General features: G+C 34.3%; 1 pseudogene; it reads right to left on the reverse strand.

Moving 5' to 3' along the window:
- Positions 1-3,504: 3,504 nt before the first annotated feature.
- Positions 3,505-26,656, reverse strand: LOC112038757 (carotenoid 9,10(9',10')-cleavage dioxygenase 1-like; annotated as a pseudogene).
- Between the last annotated feature and the right edge of the window lie 629 nt (positions 26,657-27,285).

Below are 27,285 nucleotides of genomic sequence, written 5' to 3' on the forward strand. Positions count from 1 at the left end.
AAAAAAAAAAAAAAAAAGAGATGGCAGGGCACCTTCCAAACCCTCCTAAACTTGGATATGTTGTTGACAGTGGTTGCTACTATTCAAGAAGCAAAAGAGAGGATTTCTCAGATAAAATATATATTCTGCAGCCAGCTCCACCCTAGTTTCCAATCAAAGTCTAAAAGCCTGAAGAAAGTTTATTTTGAGACCAGGAAAGCTGCATAAGATGCATGGAAAGAGAAGGACAATGACCTCTTAATCCCAATAGAAAGACTTAAACTTGAAGAGAACCAGACTCTCAAGCTAGAGAGGGAAAAACCATTAAAGGAGCAGGAAGAGAAGCAAAATGAGTTACTTGCCAATATTAAAATGTCAATAACTTGCGATTGATGAACTAAGATTGAAGCTGAAGAAGAAGTCTAAGGAAGTTGATGGGGGAATGGAATTGCAGAGTAGATTAATCCAATTGGTTCAAGAAATAGTCTCTGATATTTTAAATAAGGGAAGATTATGAAGAAAAGAAAAACAAGCTTCTTGACAAAGTGAATGGCCTAGAGAAAAAAGTTGTTGAGCTCCAAGATGAGCTTAGAATAAAGCAAGCACAAGATTTGGTCGAAAAGATTAATAGGCTTACCACTAAAATTTCACATGATCAATGGCTATTGAGAGAGAATAAAAAAAATAAGAAATTACTTATGGGAAAATTGGAACATTTGGAAGACAATGGTGAATTTCTGTTGAATTTCATTATTAGACTAATATAATTATTTCTCATCAGTACTTACAAATCCATATAGGAGTTTGTTTTTATGCCCTCATTTGGAAATTAATTTCAATCACACAAATCAATAGACATATAAGCTAAGCCTGCCCTGGACTTCCAAACAAATCTCATTAGCTCGATTACCATCCTTGATCTCTATCCAGTGACTAGTTGGGACAAACCTCCTCTTAATTATCATAATGCTCCATGTACTATACAAACAAAGAAAGCATGCATTGTTTTTTAGCTCTTAGAAAGCCCCATAAAATGCTAATAAATAAGAACAAATTTCAGCATGCCTTAACTTTCCACATGAATTCAGTCAGGGTTACTCTCTCTTTACTACATTTTGGGAATTTTCTATGACCTGACCTTGGGTGTAAGTTGAAATCAAACAATTGGTTTTGAGGAGAAATTTATATTTTGGCATTCTTGTTCAAGAACTTCTTGGTGTCATTGTCTTCAGATAAATGTTGGCTGATCTTTACAAGGCATAGCTCATTTTTGATTGGCAATGGGAATACAGTATTGTGATATATAACTCAATTGGTTTCAGATTTTGGTTTGGAAGCTGTATTTGCAGTGTGGTCAAAGGTCTTACCTATCTTGCTGCTTTGGCTTCTGCTGCCATCTGAACTCTTAACTATTATATTCAGGTGCTATGTTAGGGGAGGTAGCCAAGAAAGAATTGATGAATATGTCTTGGGAACACAAAGTGAACAAATTAATAGGCACAATGTGGTTTAATGTGATGATCAATACATGGGTCCTTAGGTTTAAGTTAGCTAGCATATAGTCATCTGATCCACAAAAAGTTTTTGATTTAACAAAAAAAATTGTTAGGTAGCATATAGTCATTTGATCACTTAGGTTTTCACTACTTCAACCTCTTTGTTACCATTTGCTATTGGATCCTGGTCCTTTATTCAATTAATCAGTATGTAGAAGAGATAGTTTATCAGAATTATGACAATATGAACTATAGTTGCCTAAAAATAGCACATCAGGGCTCATCATATGTGATCATTGATATTACAAGTTTGAGATTTTTTTTTTTTTTAATAAATATGGATTTAGATTAGATGCTTTCAACCTAAACATGTCTTTTCTCATTATGTAAGTGCACAAAAATAGATTAAAGTGGACCAAAATGAACCGAAGTGATCCAAATGGACCAAATAGAACAAAGTGGACCAAATGAACAGAATAGGACCGAATAAGGCCGGAGGGACCGAAGTAGATAGAATGGACCGGACAGGACCCAATAGGACCGAATAGGACCGAAGTGAATGTGGACTGAATAGGACCGAAGTGGACAGAATGGACCAAATAGAACAAAAGTGGACAAAATAGACCGAATAGAACTGAAGTGGATCAAAGTGGACAGAATGGACTGAATGGGACCAATGTGGACAGAATGGGACTAAATAGAACCAAAGTAAATAGAATGGACCGAATAAGACCAAAGTAGACAGGATAGGGCAGGTGTGGACTGAATAGACCGAATTGTACCGCAGTAGACTGAATAAGAAGGAATGGACTGAATTGGACCAAATAGAACTTTAGTGGAAAGAAAGGACTAAATAGGGCCGAATAGGACCACATTGGACCGAAGAGGACCACATGGACCAAATAGAACCAATGCGGAACGAATAAGCCCTTTGAATGTTTATCATTTTTATTGCATTTTTAGGGCTCATATTTCTAACTTCTAAGGTCTATTTTAATATTTTCCTTGAATTTTTTAACTCAAAACTAAAGATTTTAGCCCAAATATAATAAAATTTCATACTTTTCAACTCAAAAATTAAGGAAAAAAATGAATTTTTGAGCTAAACTTGAAAAAAAAAATAATAATAACAAAAGGAATCAATTTAAGGTCAAATTAGTCTAAAATGGACTAAAGGGGGAGCGGAACAAATTGGACCGAAATAGATCTAACTAGACCAAATAAAAATTATTTAATTTTTAGGGAGAACAAATTAAGAGAAAAAATTATACATTATATTACAATATAAAATAATAATTTATTTCCACGCATCATGTGAGTCTGCGACTAGTAAAAGTACATAAGCATACCGTTTTATAATGAGTTTGAACCTTTTGAACTATAATCTCTGTAATAGAACAGATGCCTAATAAATCTATATATAAATAAATGACAATAGAATTTTTATTTTTTACAATTTCTGTCCTCAAACAATCTGGGTTTTGTTTATTTTTGGTGCATTTGAAATCTAATATTTACAATGACAGGAAAAAAAGAAAAACTGCCATGGATACATTCTTCAAGCTGGATGACAATGGCCAGCAGAATATTTTCATAAGTTTCTAGCAGTAGTTTCATATTTAAGCAATGGGGAATATAGTAAAAAATGTTCAAGAAGCTTCCATTAAAAATTTTGTATGCTTCCAGCCTCATGAAACAATGATGCTCAGCTCTAATACCATTTTACTGTAATAGAGAATAAGATAATACTAATAGAGACATAAAAATTAACTTTTAGAAAAGATAAGCTGAATTTGATAATTAACCCTCATATCATATTGTCAAAGTCCAATCTTTTTTAAGTGTTACTTCTCACTGGGGTCCATGGGAATTATTACAATTTTATTTTTCCTCTTGATTTAGAAGGATCCCTAGGTACATTATTTGGAGGGTACAATTTAATTTTTCCGTGTGGATGTTTACATGGGTCCTCTTCACTGGCAGTTTCTCTGTTTTCAAAGTTATTCTGGGATTTCCAACAATCTGACAATCATGATTTCCCCTGCTCTTGAAGTTGCTCCTGTACAAAAATGATGAATATGAATTAGAACCACCACAATAAATAAAAAAGGGTAAAGAGGGAAAGCAGAAGAAAAAATAGGAACAAAATAATCACAGGTTTAACAATGCAGTTCCATGGTGAAAACTAAAATATTTTTCTATTAATTTTTGGAACCTTATCTTTATTCTCGGGAAAAAAAATATATGCATTCTACTCTGCTACAATGCTTATCAAAGTCTTATTGAAAATATTCTTAGCTCTTTTCAGTAAGACTGCAATCTAATGCAGTGAATTGGTGACTCAATTGTCCATTTCTGGCACCAACCCTTCTACCAAGCAAGTTCTTTTCAACAAGACTCAGATCTAAAGCAGTGAATTGGTCAGTTGACTCAATTGTCATTTCTAGCACCAAGTCCTCAGGGTAATAAAGTGAGCTTTGGCCCAAGGGAAGGGAGAAGGGGAGATTTTTAACTATTGGCTCTGCTTGATGATATGTTTATTTTATTATATTTTATTCCTGCTTGCTTGACAAGTGTAAAACCCTACAAACTACTACAAAAGCCACACCCTAATCCTGATCGCGTGTTTCAACTTCCCTACCAGTATCAAATATAAAAGACATCATTAATTTTAGAAAATTATGGTGTTAGATATATTTGTTGAGCCATTACCAATATTAGATGTAACTTATGTTCATTAGAGGGAGCATTAAATAGATATATGTACCATATTATTTTCAAACATAGTAGTCTTTAGTAAGCATTGGAAGTGACCATGGGTTTTTAGAAGAATTTGTGATATGCCTTTGTGTTAGAACCCCATTCCTTCTCTCTTATGTATGTGTGTGTTTGTTTCTTAAAAAATAAGCAAACATTGCAAGTGATTTCAAAAGTATGAATCTCAGGCACACCATCCTTGTCATTGTCAATTTTATTTTTCTAAATCTTGTTTGTCTTAAATTTTTACTTTTCAAAACCCTCTTTGGAATTAAACCATGAAGTTAATTTCAACTGTAGCGAGACAGAGAAATGTAAGAAAGAAATTTAACCCATAAGCAATTGATGTAACAGTGACCTCTGTCACAAAGAAGGCATGGAAACCGGGTGGAACTCTATGGGGTATCTCAACAACTGCGACAGGATTAGCTGACATTGTTTTTGCATCAAGTACATTAACTGATGATTTTCTGCATAATTATAAATGAAAAATTGAGATTGTATCATCATCAAAAAATTCAAAACTTTAATCTGTATCATCAACAGTTGATGTAACAAGTTGGGATATCAGCATGTATTGTAATATTTTTCACCTTTGATGCAATTTAAAAAGCCTAAATTACCAAAAATTAGGAGCAATCAATCCTCTATAACCTTCTTACAAAACCTTTAAATCTCATAATTTGACTAGCATTTACTTTATTTAACAAAGCAAAAACATTAATCATCAAAATTTTCGTGCATTAAATTAAAAGAGAGAATATGAATTAGTCAAAAGTGGGAGAAATGAAATTATTACCCAGTATTCTCATCATGCACAAAGAATATTAAGTAGCCATCATCTTCTTCAGATTTAATGCCTGGCACACGAGGGACAAAAATAGCCTTGTAACCAAATCTGCCAGGTCCAAAGTCATAGATGCCTTTAACATTTCCTTCAACTTCAAGTTTTGTTTTTCCAGTATCTGGATTAGCATGCAGATCAAATTTGATAATCCCAGTGATTTTTCCACTGCTTTCAAGTATGGTTCCGTATACATATCGTTGTCTCCTGCTTAGATACAAACGATGGAATACATAAGGACTTGACAGCCAGGAAAACAAAATGAATTAAGCATGGCTATAGCAAAATGATGAAAGTAGGCTGAAAAACAAAAACTAGTTTCAAAACATATTCAAAAATAATAAAGAGATCATATAAATATAGCCTTTGAGTATCTAGCTTCTTCAATCTGCTGCTAGAATGAGCATTTTTGCAATCTTTGAATGGATCTCCTGACAATAAGCAACCCAAATTCTCCGATCACCAAAAGTGGATATATACCTGCCAGTGTAACTCTCATTCACCCTAGGAAACTCTACAGCAGACGTTGATAATTTCTTCTGTGAAGCTAGACCAGTTTTCATGTTGAATCTCATCTCATACCTGAAAAGAATATTAACTATCAGAAACATGTACGCAGACATAGAGCTTTGAAATTTCATAAAATAGGTGAAAGACCTACAACTCAGAAGAAAAGTTTCAAGCTCTTCTTTCACAATCCCATTGAGCCTGTCCATATCAAAATTCTCAAGGCCACAAGTGATCAGAACAACTCCATCCTCCTCCTCCCAAGCATTGGCTAGCAAAAGGAAGTCATTAAAAAAAAGTAATAAACTTTAATTATGGCTTAATCATGAACGACGAGAAGTTATAAATTTGCAAATATAGAACAATGAAATCGGCCAAATCTCAACTATAGTAAGGAATAAGCTCCTTTCCCCCAGATTGAATTGACTGCAAATTCATCTTAGATTGACTGCAAATTAAGAAAATACAAAATAACCAAAGATAGATTCTTGAATCTAATGAAGCAGCTCCTCTGGTCAACATACATTATCATCTTTATTTATCCTGATCAGAAACATACATACATACATACATCATCCTTATTTTCAATTTATCATATGTAGACATGGACATGGACATGAACATCAAGTTCCAAAAAAAAAACACAAAAGGTGTGACATGAAAACCTATAGAATCAAAAGACACAAATATGTGTTTTAAAATTCTGTCAGGAAGATGTCACAATAATTTGGGTCAATGAAAATTTCCAAAATTCTACCAGAGAAGTTACTTAGAAGAATAACAGAAAACATGGAACTTATAAATAAATTAAGGTGAAGTATGTCCTTCAATTTAAGCACTTGAGAATGTCCCATTTCCATCAGTCAACAAACCCATGCAATGGTGAATAGGGAAGGAGCTGCTGGCTTGAAACATTAAAAGGAGGTTCTCAAGAGATTTAACAGAAGATGTCATGTGATTATAAAACTGATAGGCATGAATAGATTTGTGTAGCCAATCCCAAGTGATTAGAGTATGTTAACACAAATCAAGAACAAAAAGCTCTGATAATTGAGTTAGTAGGAAAAAGTGATCAGATTATAAAAATATTGTTGTTTTGAAACAATTTGTTAAAATACAACATCTTTTGAAATTGCATCTTCAGGTTCCAATATTAAGTGAAATCGTGTCTCGATGTGATTTTATGCTTGGTTCAAAATTGCCACCACCACCACCACAAGAGAATATCAAGTATGCAACGTGAAATTGCATGTTGAAGATTGGATTTCAACCAAGACAATTTACCCAGGGGTGAATTGCATTGTGAAGAATGAATCCTTTTTATTTATACAAATTGAGGCATCCCCCACTAGATTCATGTGGCCTACCTGGATTCATCTATTGAGGATCTATAGTTGACCCAAAGTGTTGAGATAAGGTTTTGTTGTTGTACTCAACAGTGAAATCATTGCTTTAACCTAACATTTCAATGTGCAGTGAAATCACATCTTCAACCATGATTTCACACTACTTATGTGAATACACCAGCCCCCAGTGAAATTACGAAGTAAGCATGGAATTGGATCTTCAAGAAAAGATTTCAGCCTGAAATTGTGACTTCGAGATGTGTGATATAGAAAAGTTTTACTTTTACAATTTGTTTCCAAACTATGGTATTATGGTATTTTTTTTATTATAAAAATTTGATATTAAAATTAAAAATTTCCCCCTAATCACTCTACATTCTGGCACAACAAAAGGATTGCAAAGCAAACAAGCACACCATTATGGAAGATGAAGCAACTTGGAAGCTCAAACATCTTATTTGCAGCTCATCTTTTGTGTATCGAGGAAGTACACCAGAGTGAGCTTTTTTATTCGCGTCAAATTTCCATAATATCGTGTTTTCAAAATTTAAACAATTATTCCAAGTTGCACGTTATGTGATTGATCCAAGTTGCAACAACTTTACAAGTTCAATACCTTTCCTCTGACGCACAATGAAAGATCCATGAAAATTGCATAGTTCTCAGTAATGGCAAAATCATGCATCACGATAGGATTGTTATTGGTACAGGGTCATGCATGAAACCATCCTTGGAAGTTACTCTGTAAGTGATATATGGTGGTGAATTTGAACTGCCAAATGTAAACATCTCGCCTGAATGGGAGGATTCTGTAAGTTAAAAGGACTCTTCCATCACAATGAGTTACTGAGTTTCTTTTATAAGGATGTCTTTACCAGTGAATGGGTCAACTTTTGGATGAGCAGGAAAGGAATGTGCTAACCTCTTGTCATAATCCAGCATGCCAAGAGTTTGAAGATCTCCATCCTCCAAAACTTTAAGGACGTCTAAGTATTGCAGTGAGAACAATCTCAGTTCTATGTTTGAGGCAAGAAATTATTTGAAAGAGTTCATATATGACAACCAAATTGGCATTACTCTGTAATGCCTTTTTCCCCACCATAAAAAAGCATTAGGGGTGTGCCGTGAACCTGCCAAAACCGATCCAACCCAACCCAACCTACCGGATTGGGTCGGTTTTTAGGGCTTGGTGGGTTGGGTTGGGTTACAAATTCTTTTTTGATAGCGGATCGGGTTGGGTTCGGGCCATAAATTCCAAACCTGCTAAACACGACCCGACCCACCCATATATTTAATATATATTATATAATTAATAAATTTTTTAAATAACTAGCTCTTCTTATCTTATATAAAAGTCAATTAGTTCACACAAACCCTAGCAAATTACTCTTGTTGTTTAGTCATTAATGTTGTTTGCCTTTAAAGAGTTACATTGATACTAATCTTTGGGTTTTTTAAATATATTTATATTTATATATTATTTTGCTTAATTTAATAATAATAGTAATAAAAAAATTGTTCAACCCATGAGTTTAACCCGACCCATGTGGGTTGGGTTGGCTTAGGTTGGACTTATGTGATGGGTTGGGTTGGGTTGAATTTTTTTTAACCCACCATGATGAATTGGATCAAAAAATCGCCTTAACCCGACTCAACNAAAAAAACCCCCCCCCCCCCCCCCCCCCTCTCTCCCCCTCTTATTTTATTTTTTTCCAGAAGTAAAAACAAAAGGAGAAAGCTTACAAGGTTTATCAGCCTCTTGAAGTGCTAGAAGTTTCCCATGGTGATATATTAGAGCAGTATTACCTGGACACAGATGACAAATAGGGGAAAAATGAGATATACCCATTACAAATGGATTGTAAATGCCTTTAAGGCTATCAAATGCACTCAGAACTTTCACGCTAGGGGGAGTTTGGGCCCACAAGTGAGGGAGAATGTTAAAATATTGTTTGAATGATTCAATTCACTATTTCCAAATAGCTTGGGCTTTTGGGACAATATATAATATATCACCAATAGTTGCAAATGATTTTTGGGTTAGTTGGCACCTCCACCCCACTCATAGCATGAGGTGATGGTTAAGGTCCCATGTTTAAGTCTTCAATGGGGAAAAAAATAATTTCCAGGTATATCAGTGTACCTGCACCCTAATGTTTAGGGATACAACCGATAAAAGACCTGTACATACACTAGTACTCAACACAGAAAAGCCAAGTCAACCTTAAGATATATTAAAATCAAAAACCGGATAATACATAAAATAATGTTTTTGAAATGTACTAAAGGAAGCTATGAGCATCCTAGCAGATGATGTCTTTTCATTCCAGCAGAAGTTGAACACTAGACTAACTTACCAGTTCCAGTTCCATATGAAATATCTAATACTTTCAATTTTACTCTCAGCATTCGCATGATCATCATGATTAATCCAAACAATCCCGTGAGATCTCCAAGCTGGAAATGAAATAAAAAATAAGAAAAGAGACAACACACTGTAATGTAACCACCAAATTGAAAATATACAACATAAATTTATCTGCTCGACTTTTTTAATACTACAATCATCAATTACCTTATCACAAACTTTATCTTTTATCACCTCATTAGCAGTAAAGTTCATATGCACAGGCAAAACATGTCACTAAAAAGTGGAGAAAATCCTAATGGCATGTAGCACCAAATGAATATACCAAAAGGGAGGAAAAGAACAAAAGAAACCTATAGCTTACTAGTATACCTTAAAAAATTAGCAGCTCCAAAATACTCTTTTTGTTGAAGCTTAGATGTCCTTACATAGAGGGAGACATCGGTTGCTTTCCCATCTTTGATGCGCAAACCGTGAACCATACTGCAAAATTAAAGGTATCACCTAAATTCCTTCTTCTTTTAACAGATTAATAAGGGGTAGATGTAATGGGTTCCCAACAACATTCATGAATCTAAAAAATCTAATGAAAAAGTGGAAAGTCTGTAAAATGCAGAACAAAATATCAGAACATATCCAACTATAATATACTAACATAAAACTGAACATATCCAAATATAATATACTAACAAAAAACTAGCAGGATGGTTAGAAACAATCAAGTGCTCTCCACCAAAAATCCAGACACAAAATTCACCAAAACCAACAAGAATATAACACTAGATAGCGTAATAAACATCATGAAAATAGGAAATGATATAAGCAAACTAAAATCAAGTTTTCTTTTCCCTTCACTAATACAGAAAACAGCTGAGCTTGCCCAGGGATCATAAAGAATGAAATCACGCATATTATCTTCTTTCTTTCCTTATGATTGAGCATATCATCAGGAAATCCAAAGTTGGTTTTGATTACATTACTCCACGATTATGTTTCACTCTTAAGACCAGGTTCTGTAAAAAATCATAAATACTTTGAACTCACTAATTAACATGACAGTTGCATTCAATGCAGTTAAACTAGTAAAAATTCAGATTCAATGCCTGCCACCACAGAAGTAGTCATGGAGAAAGTTTTCACTCATAGCAAATTTGATTCGGTGATTCATGGAGTTAAACCAGTAAAAATTCAAGTCTTTAATATCAAGACAATATCTGTATCCAAACTTCATGTCCTTAACCTCAAGTGCCAGTGTCAAATAGCTTAACGTATTTAGGCATGAGAAGAACCTCAAAAAGGTGGGAAAGGGGGAAAAAAGCAAATGCTTATTAGAAAAATTATTTATTTGGCTCCATCGCCAGACTGCAGTTGTGTCCGAAAAGTCAAGGTTTTTCAATTAAATTTCATGGGAGTTAGTATGACAACTATGCACCAGATACAAAAGCCAACTGATTCTATACAGACTAAAGAATGAACTACAAGGGTTCACTTCACTTATAGCCGACACATATGATGACTCAAGAAAATTGACACTTCACTATGTGTACTGATCATATATTATGCAAATATCACATTTTAATGAGGTGAGTAGATCAATTGATGTAATTTCAAATTAAATAGAGTTGCCAATTTTTTTTCAAATACTTGGATCTTATAAGATGTTAACTGACACTTCTTGTTATTTTCATTGTGGAAAATATTGGCCTTTGAGCAGTCAGTAACCCCAAAAAAGCACCCACATATCAAACACACTAAGCAAAGAGACATTAATGGTATTCTGAAGTGGGAAACCAGGTACTGAAGTTATATGTTAGAATTCTTTCTTCAAGAAAACTGGAAAGAAACATTGGTAGAATAAGGAAGCAGAAAATCACGCACCCATCTCCATCAAACCTGCAAAGAGAGTAAAATAGGAAATAAGTACAATATGACCTGCTTATGAACTGAATTTTCTTTCACAAGAACTTGAAAATCCCAGGCTTAACACCCCCACTCCCCCAAAAAGGGAAATCTACCAAAAAGATAAGGGACCAAGATTATAAAAAAATTCTAACTTCATATACAGAAGGCAGTTGAACATATTTCTTCACTTGGGATTAAGCCAAGTTATTATAGTAAATAGTTCCACAGGAGGAAAAGACAAAAGAGACAAACCAGTTATATCCAGCCACAGGGGTGAACTTTGGGTTTGGACCCACCCTAACAAACTCTCCATTTAAGCATTACTGTGAGACATATTTTACATTCAATGTCATTGGCCACAGAGGCATGATAAGATGCAGCTTGAAGTATCAAGAAATAAACAAATAATTAGTCAATCTGTCAACCATGTTCACCAGAAAAAAAAGATATATAAAATTTTAACCAAGAAATAGCACATATCAAAAGATTCAAAACCCAAGGCAATAGGAAAGTGTTCAAGAAAGCAAGTTCTTATGTGACAATGACCACTTATATGTTGCAACGACGGGGTAATATATACAAGTAGAAGAAGCTACAAGGATAACAAAGAATGCCAAAAGAGAATCAGTCAAGGAAGTGAGGCAAACATAAAACCTTGTTATTTGGGTATGCATGCATTTGCATATGCCACATGATTTTGGTTTTGCTTGTTTCATAATGGCAATGAAATGAAAAAACAAGATTAATGCCAGTAAGACTAATTAGCACATCACCAACTATGTCTCCTGAACTAGCAGATTTATCTACAGCTGGCTTGCCTGTCAGTGTATCGGGAACACATCTAAACCACATTGTTTTGATTATTCAGTACATACTTCTAAACTTTCCGTCCTCACTCATACAAAATCTTAACTTTATACATTATCTTATCTATATATTACTAAAAGTTAAAGCGTAGGATTTAATGTTGCTACGCTCATGTTGAGCCACGTCAACAGCCATGTCATTTCCACCATATTTTTTTTTAATTGTTCAACAATTTAAAATTAGTTTTTTCAATTTTAAAATGCTAACAAATATAAAATAAATCTCATCCTTATCTCCACCATAAAGCTCACTTCTTATTAATTTAATTCCCACCACTATCTCCACTATAAATCCCACTTCTTATTAATTTAATTCCACCATCATGTGGCTGCATAAATTACTGCCACATTTACATTTTTAAAAACATGAAAAGAAGTGACTTTTTGTATGGTGGTTTTTGCAAAACGTTTTGATATTCTTAGTAACTTTGTTGCTTAGTAGCCTGTATTAATTTAAAGACACAATGTTCTAATTCATTAGATACCGTTTTACTTCTCAAAAGTTTCTAAAAAAAAAAAAACCATTCTTCTTCTAAAAGAGAATACAACGTTCTAACTTTTGGGTAGGAGTTACAAACCCGTTTCATGTTCCTACCCATAAAAAACTATATAAAAAAAAAATCTAAGACATTACTCTCTTTGTTTCTATACGCTACTCCTCTCTCCCTTTCTCTCTCTCTCACTCTCTTCTGAAATTTATTTTTCTGTGCACAACTTTGAAACAATTTCTCTCTATTTGGTCGAAAATCTCAGAAAAATGGCTTCTCTTTTCAATTCCGCTCTTTGTAGTTTATTTCTTGCTAGAACTCCCACCACCGTAATACCGCCGACTGCACATCAGTTAAAGGTACTTTCTTTTGTTCAAAAAATTTGATATGAATTGTTTAGTTTTGATTTACGTATTTAGCCTAGAATTGGTTTTGATTAAGTTTTAAAATTTAGAATTGGTTTGAGAAACTTAGAAAGATGAGAAAAAGAAGGGCACGATTGGAGGATTTTGATAGGGGTTGCCTGCCATGTGTTTGATGAAATTTCTCTTTAGACAGGTGGTACATAATTTTTGGATTCAATTCTTTCTTTTTCCCATATTGATATAAATTTTGGCCTTCTATTGTATTCACAAAATCCTTTTGAGTTGTCGTTGATTTCTTGGCTTGGTTTGTTTGCAGCAGTTTTGCTGCTTTTGGGATTTTGTATATATATATATATGTATATGTTGATTTTATTGGTTTATTTGTTGTTCAATTCTAAGATTCCAACATAATCAAACAAAGAAATATGTGGCACTAGTATCAAACTATGAAATATTGGCACACCTTTGAGGTTTGTAAGTTGGAATATTTGTAGTTGTAGTTTTTTTATTGACAAGGTTTGATTCAAAAAGATTTGGCAAGTTTTAATCACCTTGATTTTTTTTTTTTAAATCCCTCTTTTTTTGTCGTCTCATAGTGGAATTGATATCTATTAATGCCTATTTCTTAATTATTTAAATGTTGAAATTGTTTTAGTTATTGGAATAAAAATAAATAAATTGTTTTAGTTATATTTATATGGAGATTTTGTAGTTCTATTCCTTCGAATTAAATCAGTTTTAACCTCTATCATATTGCACTCAACATAACTCGCACACTTAAGTATTGTGTATCTAGGGATCTTTTTGACACCTACACTTCGATATATGGATTTCATAGAGAGTTTGTAATGGTTAAATTGTTAAGGAGATGTTACATTTACTATGCTTTTGATCTTTTATTTAATTTGATTAGTACTTAATGCATTTAATCATTTGTTTAAATATGTTTGGAAGTAGATTAGAACTTGATTTTAAAGTATGATTTTTGTGGAGTTGAGGTTTGCTTAGGTTTCCAATTGGTCATGAATGCACTTTTCTACTTTATTTCACTAAAAATTTGGTCATCACGGTTGCTTGATATTTATATCCTAACATGTGCTATAATTTGGTTGATAGTTTTGGTATGAGGCCATATTTATAGGCTCTAGAAGTTTTTTTTTGCTATGTGGATAAAACAAAATTATGAAATTTAGTAATTTTGTTGTTAATTGCTTGTGTTGAGATGTAATTTTTCTTAACTCTCTAGGATCTTTTGTTTGTTCATGTTTTTCTTTTGAGTTGTAATTTTGTTGTTGTTTGCTTTTGTGATGTGTCTTTAGATGTCATTGTGACTTCCTCCACCGACAATAATGTGAGTTAAATATAAATAAGCAGAATCTCACCAAGGGGAAATGGTGTTTATCATCATCCAGATTATTGTCTACAATAGCCAGAATTTAGTGCATAGCATATGAAAAGAGTCCAAACTCATCACCCCTAAGTGTTTGTGATGATACCTAAGCCAAATTGAAGTGTTTCAATTATAGGAGAGAGTCCCTTTTTTCTCTGACTCTTATTTTTTGAGTTTGGGTTGAGGGAATGATGATAATGCCAATTATTCACTCCCACCGCCAAGTGAAACCTAGCAGAGGGTGTGGTTGCTTCGAAGAGAAGTGGTCCTTTGTCGTCTGTTGGACAAGTTACCATTATGTAATTATGTTTATATTTTAATCTAAAGTCAGAAGTTGCCTATTATTTCATAGACATGTTTCCTTACCTTCAACTCAATCTCACTATAATGCTATTAATTAGCTATCAGAATATGCGTTGCCATCACACAAAGAAAAGTAAATGAATATGTCATCTGATAGTTCCAATGTTACACTTGACAAATATGGGTTAATAATAGACCTGACCTGACTACCTTATATAATCAAGGTTTCATTTAATTTTGTTGTTTTTAATTTAAAGGTGAAAATATGTTGAAGAAGTTATTGGTGGTCATTGCAATGGAATGGTACGTTGCTTTTTCTCTCTAAACTAATAAACATGTTTGTTACGTTGTTTCTATATTATTCTATTTTTAGTTGGTTATCTTTTTGGCATGTTATACAATCTGTTAGATTTGTGAGAGTTGCAGACTATGGCCTGGACTTTAAAAGGTTCACTCTTTATTTCTCAAGGGAGTAATTGAATTCATGTTTGAGTAAAGCAAATGACATAGAAATTTTTACTGCAATGCGTGGAGAATTTGGCAACCAAAAATCAACAATAGACTGAATTTATAGAGCATCCATTATGGTCCAAGGAGCATCTCACTGTGGGCACAAGAATACTTGATTGAGTACACTGGATTAAGAAACATAGCAAATTGATTTATGCTTCTTCTTTTTTGGTTTAGTTTCCATGAAAGCCAATAAAATATAGAGTAGTTGGGCGTGATGTAGATGTAGGGAAATCATATTGACGGTAAAGTTGTGTTATTTTTTATTTATTATGTTACAATTTTAATTATTCCTCACTACTAGAATTTTGTCTGTTTGATTTCTTAACTAATTAGATATGCTCTCTATTTGTTCTTTATTCTAGATTTTTTTTTCCTTGCAATAACGTAGAGTACAACTCCTAGACTCATACTCATATTGGATTAGGCATTATAATAATTCTCTTGGTTCTATTGTGGTGTAAAAGAATTTCGTTATTATATCTAATTTTAATTTTCTCTTTTTACATGGTTGTAGTTCCAATTTTATGTGATACACTACAATTGTGGGGCTAAATTTTACTCAAGATAATATAAAATAGTTGTCATCTATCTTAACATTTACCAAGGAATTGTATTTGTGTAATATCAAGTTATGATTATGTAATATATTATTATATAAAATTTGAATGTTTCTCATTTTTAACGATGTTTAAAATTATGACAATTTGTCATATGAGATGTTTAATTACTTTCTCTCCATTTCATATTGGAGATGAATTAAAATAATCGAAATTAGATAAATATTTAAACTTGGACATTTTAACATTTTGAGCTAAAAGTTACCCGTGCATCGCACAGGTTAGCGACTAGTATAGATAAATTGGAAGGCTCACATATCAAACGCCAGACTCAAGTGCACAGCTTATTCACTAAAAGCACATTGTTGCTTCCACAATTATACAAAGTAACAGCAATACAAAATGATAACTCTCTTTAGGTTCACACTGTGAACGTGACAATTTAAATATCTTTTTTTTTTTTAATAATTAGATAGTTGGGGGTGGGGGGATTTCAACCTCTAGACATCTCCATTAAAAACACCAAAAAGTTCCAATTGAATTACAGAGCTCTTGCCAACAATTAAAGTGATAGTTCCTTCATAATTGTGCAACAAATATATCCATTCTTAAAATATAATTATAAAGGTCATCTAGATTATATAGATTTTTTCAATTCAAATCATATATCAATTTATCAAATTTGATAAATTTCTCAATTAAGAAACACAGTATATTCACCATCCATTATCACATAGAAAACTACAGTACTGAGATTAATGCAACATTTTATTTTATTTTATTAGTAAGTTACACATGCATATAATGAGTCATGAATTCATGATCTCACCCTCCACCAAGAACTTATAAAAGAAGGTGAACAGTTTTAGACCCCTTAAACCAACCAGATTAACCTAGTTAATTAGCCAAGTGATTAACTTACTCATATTATGCAATTCTAGGTTATCACAAATATACAATCATATCAAAAACATAAAGCAGCGGAAATATAAATAACACAATGATATGATCACCCAGGAAACCATACGGTAAAAACCTGGGGAGGATTTGACCTAGCTATCCTCAAGGTAAACCTGAATCCACTATGCAAAAGAATCGAAGTTCATACAAAAGGACTTACAAGCTCCCTGCTTGACTTCTTAATGCTACCCACCAGTAGAACTTATTGACACGACCACGTGCAAGCTCCGAATCCACGGACTCCTTCTTTCTTGGATTCTCCAATCAGCTATAAGCACCCACGCTTGTTATTCTTTAAGCTCCAATGGCAGCAACCGAGTTGATCATCAAGATGTTGATACTATCTCTACCTTGAAAACCCTAAGTTTTGTGTAAAGGAAAGCTCCTCTAGATCTCACAAGAGATTTACACAAAACAAAAAAGTATGAGCAACAATAAACAGGAGCAACTCTAAAAACGTGGCAAGGGTTTTGCCTTTTATACCTAGGGTAAAAACAGAAAACCCAAAACGTTTAATGAGTTAGGGCTGAGTTGGAAAAATCTGCAGAAAAGCATTCTGCCCGAGATTCAATCGATTGAGTCTTTCTTTCGATCGATCGAGCCAGGCCGAAATGCACCAATGCATCTGCAGCCTCTCGATTCCAACTTTACATGAAAGACACTACTTTGAGCAAGCCTAAACAAGACTAAACATAATGTTTTGATCATGGTTTGCTAACATTACACATTAAAGTTCTAAATACATAAATTTCTAAATTTTTAGAACCTAACAAACTCCCCCTTTGGCAATCCTTGACAAAACACAAACACAAAACTCAAAGTTTACAAGTAAAAAACCCTTTACATAAATAATGCTCATAAACCCTAGAATTCAATCCTAACTACTATCCATCAGTTGCAAGTGTAGACAGTAGCTCAATTAAATCAACCTGTATATTCCTGAAACACTCAACAAACGCATAAACGCATGTGTGACAGAAAACAGTAAATAAACAGGTATAACATTCTTGTATAATTCACACAACACATAATAAAGACATATATCAATGAATAATCTCATAAATATAAATCAATAAGCAGTGAAACACAAGAAACAAGAATCATGTAAGTGTAACTCCCCCTAACATGAATAGCTCCAAAAAAATGATATACAAAGTGAAGCGCCTAGATACAATCTAACATCTCCACTAGCTCCTCAAAACAGAAAACTCTCCCCCTAACTACAAAACTCCTCTACAAAACTCTGCTCCCCCTTTTTGTGACGGAATGTCAAAGAGCAATCACAAGCCATCATCAAAAGGAGGCGGTGAGGGTGAATGCAAATGCGCCAAATTAGCTCGCAAAGCACGGATCTCGTCAAATAAGTCCACCAAAAGCTGACCATGAGCCGCCTGAACGGTCATGACAATCTCCAAGGTATGACATATATCAAAGTCATCCGATGGAGGTGGAGGAACAGCAGCAGCAGCAGTATCAGGATCAGGAACAGCCTCACCAGCAGGACCTGTAGAAGAAGAGGGAGGAGGTGCGGAACCAGAAGGCTCAGACTTAGGGTGTTTAGAGCCAACTCGAAGGTGAGCAGCCCTCTGTCTAAGAAAAGAAGTACCTATAGGAGCAATAACATGAACAGGCTCAGAGAAAGGGAAAACATCTAGACCTAGATAAAGCAAAATCCTATTAATAAAGATAGGATGAACAAGAGCATGAGACGAAGATGAACTCCTATAAACTTCGTTCAAAGAACGAAGAAACAAATGGGGAAAACTGATAGGAGCATCAGTGACAAGAGCATACAAAAAGACACACCGCTCGAGAGGAATGGTGTGAAGATGAGAAATGGGCCAAAAAGAGTGACACGCTATCCTAAAGAAGAGATAATGTAACTCAGAAAGCTCAACAGTGGTGATCCTAAGATCAGAACCTCACTGGATAGAAGACCCAGTGATGTAAGACATGACATCACTTAACAAAGGAGACTCATCATAAGGGTAGACTGGGTGCTGGACCAAGGGTACCCCTAGAGCATCAGCCACTACCGTAGGAGTAATGGTGTACTCTACGCCTCGTATCCAACTCTTTACCAAAGTGTTGGAATCGTAGACGCGGATAGAGATGTTCGAAAAGAACTCTCTAATCAAGGTAGCAAGTGGAGGAGGATCAGAGATATCCACCAAGGGTAACCAGCCCCTACACTCAAAAGTTGCCCTAATGGCAGGATCTAGCTCATCTAGAATGACAGAACGCTCGAACCATATCTTCCTCCTAAGGTTCAGCTTATCATAAATCTCTTGATTTTTCTCACAAGGAAACTTCTCTCGGTCAAAGAAAGGAGGGGAAGAAGTAGGTGAGGGAATAGACCTACGAGCCCTAGTCTTCCTAGGCATAGTGCTAAGGAAAGGACAAAGACAAAAAAAAAAAAACCAAAAGAACATAAAAACAAAACCAAGGGCAGACTGCAAGTTAGCACAAAAAATATAGAACAAAAATCTATGTGATGCATGAACAATTACAATGTCGTGATGCATGTACTAATGCAGTTAAAACAAGTTCAATTTTAAGTTCAATTGCACAAAATTGGCTTGAGCATAAAGTTTCTAACAAAAACCCTAAAAATTTGAAAAACCACTTGAAAATTTTGAAACAGATTTGATGAATTGAGCATTACATAACACAACACACAGATTATAATGCCTCATTACATCAAAACAACAGCCAATTTCATCAATTTCAACCTAATTGAACAAAATCCCCAATTCGGATTCAATACAAGCCCTAGAATTTTAATTTTTCTCAAAACCCAAAATTGATCAAATTAAACCATCAATATCATGTTTATATCATGTCCCCACAAAAACCCACTGATCAATTTCACAAAATAGGGCTTGAATCAACAAAAAACCCAAAAATGAATAGTCTGAAAATTTGAATGTATAATGCATGGAAAATGCATGAAAACATGAAAATAAACTCAAAAGGAAGGGCAAAATAGTCTTACTGGCTTGAGATGACAAAAACCTCGTAAAAGATTCAGAGGAAAATGACAAAAAAAAACGCTGTAGAGCCTTGCCTAGTTGGAGAGAGAAGAGAAAGTTTTGAAAAACTTTTGAAAAGTGACTTTGAAAAAGTCAGATCTGAGTTTTATAAAAACTGGATTCACGATATTCGATTGATCGAAAATTACATTCAATTGATCAAATCAATCCGAGATTTCTAAAAGAATTTTAAGTATTTTCGATCGATCGAAAAACAGATTGGATTGATCGAAACAGGCAGCGACTCACAACATTTTGAGAAAAATTACAGTTTTGAAAAACCAAAACAATTTTTTTTGAAAATAACTCCTCAAAGCATTAAAATTGATAAAACAAAATGCATGAGTATGAGATGAAATGCTTTTTCAAAAACCCAAATTTTAATCCCAGTTTCTCCAAAGAAAATTTCAGTCATTCTCCCTTTAAATTCTCAAGCAAAAAAAATGTTTTACATAATACTCAAGGTAGTTTCAAACTTGGTTGGTCAGACCAAAAACACACACAATAACGTGTACAGTGTTTTAGCAAAGAGTAACTTGTATAGTATGTACAACTAACAAAAGCTTGAGATACATGTGAGGTGATATGTGAATAGAAATCAATCACAAAGTCTACAAAATTCATCACATAGAATTTAAAAGAGACTATCACCAAAAGAGTTACATTATATAACTCCCACATCTCCTAGAACATAAGCTTGCAATCATGTAAGTTTCTTGAATTTTGCCTCAAAATTATGTGAATTGGCATCAAGCCTAATAGTACACACCAATTTTAATTATGTGAATTGGCATCAAGCCTAATAATACACACCAATTTCAAGTATTAAGCAATTAACCAAGGCTACACCTTATGTTCTTTTTGTGCATGTGCTACACTTTCTCAAGCACAAAATCTTATGATATGCACTAAGGTGTTCATGATTGGCTAGTGAACAGTGGTGAGATGGTTATTTATGTCTTTCTCAAAAGGATCAAATCTGACAGTCAAATAACATGTGACTTCAAGATTAAGACAAAGTGATAAACACCATAAACATCTTTCCTACACAACATGCACTACAAAACTTCAACTAGTAAAGTGCAATAAATAAGCTCATCAAAGCTAAACAAGGTACACAAGACATGTTATGTGTAAATAAATTGACCAACCTTGTTTTCAAAGACCAAGAAAAATAGTGCCAAACACAATTTGCTTTTCTCCCTCTTTTTTTTTTTCTTTTTTTTTTAAAAAGAGAAAACAAATAAATCCTAGAATGAAATGCATGAATGTAATGCAATGCAAGTCCTAGAAAAAAAAAAACACAAAAACACAAACACCAAAGAACAATGGTCACAGAGGAATGAGCAATAAAGCACAAGGACCATGTCAGAAAGACTCAATTAGATCGAGTCTTTTGCATCCAAAACTTTTAGATGCACCACGAGCATTGGAGTTCTTATTCACATTCGAGTGATTTCCAACTCCAGGATTGGAATAAAGGTTCAACGCCTTTACCAACTCACCAATAAGTGACATAGGATTTTGTGCTTGAGGCACAGGCACTTTTGGTTTGTTTGCTCTCTTAGCAACTTGAAGCTTGTAACAGTTAGGACGAATGTGTCCAGACTTTCCACAAAAATGAAAAATCCAAGCAGGTTTACCATGCATCTTGTCCTTAGAAAGGGTAAAATCCTTAGGTTTAGACTCTCCTAGATCAACCCTAATCTTCCTAGGGGGTGAAACTTCCACAGGTTTGACAACCTCACTCACAGGGGGTTTGACAGTTTCACTCACAACCTCACTCACGGAAGGTTCAGAAGAAGATGAAGGAACAAAGTTCGTGGAATGTGGTGCAGAAACAAAGATGCTTTCAACATAACCTAAACCAGATTTGTCAGAAGGATACTTTTGAACATTCAACATTTGATCAAGTTTAGAACTAGCAGATTTAACAATAGATAAATCATATTCCAAAGTTTTAACTTTATCAAGCAAGAGCATATTCTCAGATTTCACATGGTTCAAAAGATCATTAGCATTAAACAATTTAACAAGCAAATTCTTCTTTTCAAGCTCAAGAGATTTAATTTTCTTCAGGCCAAGTTCTACATTCATAGCATCCTTTGCAGCAACTTTGCAAAGTTTATTATAGACCTCTTGAAGATCTGCATCCTCAGAGAGTTCCCCATCAGAAGGGTTCTCTTCAACAAATATGTTTTCATTGACTATAGCAATAGCAGTGAAAGCAATGAAGTTTCCATCCTCGTCATATCCAGACTCATCATCAGAAACCTCATTATCACTAAGGGTTACAGCCATAGCTTTACCCTTAGACCTCAAGAATGTAGGACATTCAGATTTAACATGACCCTACCCTTGACAGCCAAAACACTGAGCACCCAAAGAATTGTTTGAAGATTGACCAACTTTTTCTCTAGGTTTTTCAAAGTTATTAACCTTAGTGGGATCATTCTTCCTAAAGTTTCTAAGTTCAGCAGTGTTTATACCTCTTGCCTTTCCGTTGTTATTCCTAAGAAAGTTTCTAAAATTCTTGACAATGTACGCAATCTCTGTAGTAGAGAGCTCATCATCAAATCCACCAACATCAACATTATCAACAGACTTAAGGGCCATTGATTTGGATTTGTTTGCTTTGGGTAGGTTAGACTCATAGGACTGAAGAGATCCTACAAGCTAATCAACAAGGATGGAGTCCACATCCTTGCTATCAGTAATGGCAGTCACTTTGGGTCTAAAGTTTTCAGTTAAAGATCTAAAAATTTTCCTAACAATTTTAGGTTGATCATAGATTTCACCCAAATTAAATGCAGAATTAACAATATCATTCAATTTAGCATAGAATTCCTCAAAAGATTCATCATCAGACATTCTAATGCTTTCAAATCTAGAAGTTAATTGTTGCAATTTATTGATCTTAACTACCTTTGTGCCTTCATGCACAGTCTGGAGGATCTTCTAAGCAGTATGAGCAACCTCAACATTTGAGATTCTCTTAAATTCCTCCATAGAAACAGCATTAAAGATGGCATTCATAGTTTTGCTATTAAACCCAGCTGCTTCTTTTTGAGAAGTTTACCACTCACTCACAGGAGTAGTGGGCTTCTCCCATCCTATCCGTACTCAACGGAATTCCAAACCCTCTCATCAATAGATTTCAGGAATGCTTTCATCCTTACTTTCCAATAAGCATAATTATTCCCATCAAAGTGAGAAGGAACAATAAGAGAGTGTCCGTATTCCATGACAATAGGGGTCAAGGATCAGCTCAGAGATTAAAAGATCTACAACAAAAGAGCTACCTGCTCTGATACCACTTGAACGGTTTTAGACCCCTTAAACGAACCAGATTAACCTAGTTAATTAGCCAAGTGATTAACTTACTCATATTATGCAATTCTAGGTTATCACAAACATACAATCATATCAAAAACATAAAGCAACGGAAATATAAATAACACAATGATATGATCACCCAGGAAACCACACGGTAAAAACCTGCGGAGGATTTGACCTAGCTATCCTCAAGGTAAACCTGAATCCACTATGCGAAAGAATCGAAGTTCATACAAAAGGACTTACAAGCTCCCCGCTTGACTTCCTAATGCTACCCACCAGTAGAACTTACTAACACGACCACATGCAAACTCCGAATCCACGGACTCCTTCTTTCTTGGATTCTCCAATCAGCTACAAGCACCCACGCTTGTTATTCTTTAAGCTCTAATGGCAGCAACCGAGTTGATCATTAAGATGTTGATACTATCTCTACCTTGAAAACCCTAAGTTTTGTGTAAAGGAAAGCTGCTCTAGATCTCATAAGAGATTTACACAAAATGGAAAAGTATGAGCAACAATACAAAAGGAGCAACTCTAAAAACGTGGCAAGGGTTTTTCCTTTTATACCTAGGGTAAAAACAGAAAACCCAAAACGTTTAATGAGTTAGGGCTGAGTTGGAAAAATCTGCAGAAAAGCATTCTGTCCGAGATTCGATCGATCAAGTCTTTCTTTCGATCTATCGAGCCAGGCCGAAATGCACCAATGCATCTGCAGCCTCTCGATTCCAACTTTACATGAAAGACACTACTTTGAGCAAGCCTAAACAAGACTAAACATAATGTTTTGATCATGGTTTGCCAACATTACACATTAGAGTTCTAAATACATAAATTCCTAAATTTTTAGAACCTAACAAAAGGTGTAAGTTGATCTAAAACTCATTGGCGAGATTACTTCACCATCATAGAGAAAACAATCCAAAATTTTCCACAAACACCAGAATAAAGCTACCAATAAAATTTACAAAGCAATGTTTAAAAGTTCTAATATAACCCTCTTTTTGGTTGCTCAAGAAACTTAGGAGTCCATTTGGTTTGGGTTAAAAGGGGAAATATGGTCTCTAGATTTGATTTGTCAAAACATTCATTATTAACATAATGTTGAGGTGGCAGTTGATGTAGTGGTATTGACATGGATGTACAATTTGTACACACAATGTTTATAATTTCACACGTGACGTCCACATTTTATTTTATTGATAGACACGTTTAAAATGTAAAATGCGTGGTTTGTGCGGACAATGTAGAGTAAGGATTGATGAAAATCAATGTCTTAAGATTTAAGAGTAACTAGTTGAGTTCCCCCACGATGTGCAGTGCAACTCATTATTAGTTTTCTCCAATATTTCAATAAGATTTAGTTTAACTGGTTGACATCTCAATTTCTAATCAAGATATTCAGATTTAGATCTCTCAACCTCAACTATCGATGTATTTTAAAAAAAAAAAAATTCAATAACTTTCCTTGGAAAAAAAAAAAGGAATCTTTAGTTATTTTATAGACAAAATAGAAAGACACTAAGAATAGTGCAGTGATTTGATCATAGTATATATATGTGTTTTTAAATTGAAAATTGCATGATATAGGTCATATAAATAGGCATGTTTCATGCCAACAAAAAATGCAAATATCCTTCAAATTATTTTTTTTACATTCTGGATTTTGTGTTAGTAAAGTTTTTTATTTTTTTCCCTTTTTGTTGGACATTGTTTCAATAGTTGCAAAGACAACTAAAATTTTAGTAAGAATACCATATTTCAAATCAATTGTTCCTCACATAAAAAAAAATCAATTGTTTGTTATATAAATATTAGAAAAATGATATTAAAATTTCATTATACTTAAAATAATTAATATAACCAATTTGAGCTCTATAAAAAATCATGCTATGTAATAGAATAAATACCAAATTATTCAAATCATGCTATATAATAGAATAATATTATATTTTTATATGCTATATTTAATTTTTTTTAACGCAATAGGATAACATTTAACAATCAAGAAAACAAAAAAAAACAAAAAAAAACAACAACAACAACAACAATTTAAAAAACAAAACTAAAATCACATTAATCCAAAGTAGAGTTTTAAAGAATATCAAAAAATAAAATAAAATTATCAACCTAAAGCAGAGATGCAAGAAAAATAAAAATTCCACCAAAAAAATTGAGAGAGAGAGAGAGAGAGAGAGAGAGAGAGAGAAACAACCTTTTTTGTGAGGGAAAATTATGCATAGAATGGAAAAGATAATGACAAATTTATAGTAAGAGGGTGTAAATAAGAAAGAGACAAAAATAAAAGGAAGATGAAGGAAGAAGAAGAATGGTATTAATGCAAAGTGTAGTGGGGAGATGAAAAGGTAAGGGAGGGAGAAAAGTTGGAGAAGTGGTGAGGAGATGAAAAGGTAAGGAAGAGAGAAAAGTTGGAGAATTGTAAATATTAAAAAAAATGTTAAAAACAATTATAGGAAAATTGGGAAGAAAAAAGATAATGGCGTGAACGTTGATGTATCTCAACTAGAGCGTAGTAACAATAAATACTACGCTTTAACTTTTGGATATATATAAATGCTACAAACAACAGTTTTCCTTATTTCACCAAACATATACTAAATTTTTTGAATGCACCTTTTGCTGAAGTTTGTTGAAGTACTCTTTTTTTTTTTTTTCAATCCTCATCATAAATGCCAGTGGTACCATGGAACTACAAAGCACTTGGCTGTTCAAGTTTAGGTTATTAGTTATACCCAAAAAAGAAGTTGTGGAGGAAATTAGCTAAAAAACTAAAGTTGTATTTAACCAAAGGGAAAATCTTGTTACACAATCATTATTGCTCACTTCATACACACTTCACTTGAAAACGTGTTTTGAAAACATGGTCTCGATTAAATGAAATGATGAAATTGTGTTTTAAAAACACAGTTTCACAACTTCAACTGAAATCATGTTTTCAGTCCATGTGGCAGGCAGTGTGTGTATGGCAAGTGAGCAACTCTTAACCTAATAACAAACCAAAAAAATATACAACTCACGTCTCAAACTCTTTCTTCGCTAGATCCCAAGCACTTTATGCATGAAGAAATGTCAATTCAATTAGGCGAAATGTCAATTTAGTTAGGCTGGATTTATTTGAGTAGGCATTATGAAGGAAAAATATTCTCTAACACTTGCTTACATCCATATTTTTACAACAATATACACATTTAAAAAAATAAAATAAAAAACAGAACAGACCATGAGTTCATAAAGTAGTATTAGTAGTTAAAGTAGAAGTAGTAGTTAAAGCAGTGCACACAGTACAGTAGTACTCACAGGAAGGTGGCCTTTGACAAGGAGATTGGTGGTGGGAGGGGTCTCTTCAGAAACGGGAGTGAATGAACCCGAGAGATAGTGGTGAGGGAGAGAAGAATGGTTGTTCTGGTACATGAACTTCACTATCTCCCCTCCTCCTCCTCCTCCGCCACCACCATGCCTTTGCTTCTCTCTCTCTCTCTCTCTCTCTCTCTCTCTCTGTGTTTATGTCTCTGTGAGAATTGAAGTCACTCCATCTTTATAATGCCAACTGACAAGTACCTAGGATTCAAGTCAAGCGTACACAAGTTTAAAAATTGTCACACCAACAAGTACGCAAGGGCACACATGTGAGCACCCACAAGGTCTTGGGGACTACGTAAATATATAAAATAGGGTTTTTTTATAAATTAACTACAAAACCCAAACAATATTATTAGTTAGGCAACGTTTCAAACATATTGCAATTCTAACAATTCGACTTCAGAGGAGTCGATTTTACTGTTCATATCGCCTTTTTTTTGCGCCACGTAGATAGAGAAATCGAGTCTTTGATAGTCATTTTTTATACATAGAAATCGACTTCAGTGGAGTCGCTTTCAATACAAGGAAAACGACTCCAGTGCAGTCGTTTTCCTTGTATTGAAAGCGACTCCACCGAAGTCGATTTGTTCAAAAACCTAGCCCAGCAAAGCTTCAGTTGTGCTGAGAGGCAAACGAATCCAACAACCACCGCATCCACAGCAAACAAAACAACCACCGATCTCAATGCTACCACTTATGCAACCCACAAACTCACTGATCGCAACCCACAAAAACCCATTCACTACCAAAATCACCGACGAGCAACCGACGAGCGCTCACCCAGGCGCTGACGAGCAAGCAGCGCCGCGTCGACGAACCCAGGCGTCGACGAACCCAGGCGCGCCGACGAACTCAGGCGCCGACGAACCCAGGCGCGACGACGAACCCAGGCGCC

Source organism: Quercus suber, unplaced genomic scaffold (genome assembly GCF_002906115.3).
Source record: "Quercus suber isolate HL8 unplaced genomic scaffold, Cork oak 2.0 scaffold_102, whole genome shotgun sequence".
Classification (NCBI taxonomy): Eukaryota; Viridiplantae; Streptophyta; class Magnoliopsida; order Fagales; family Fagaceae; genus Quercus; species Quercus suber.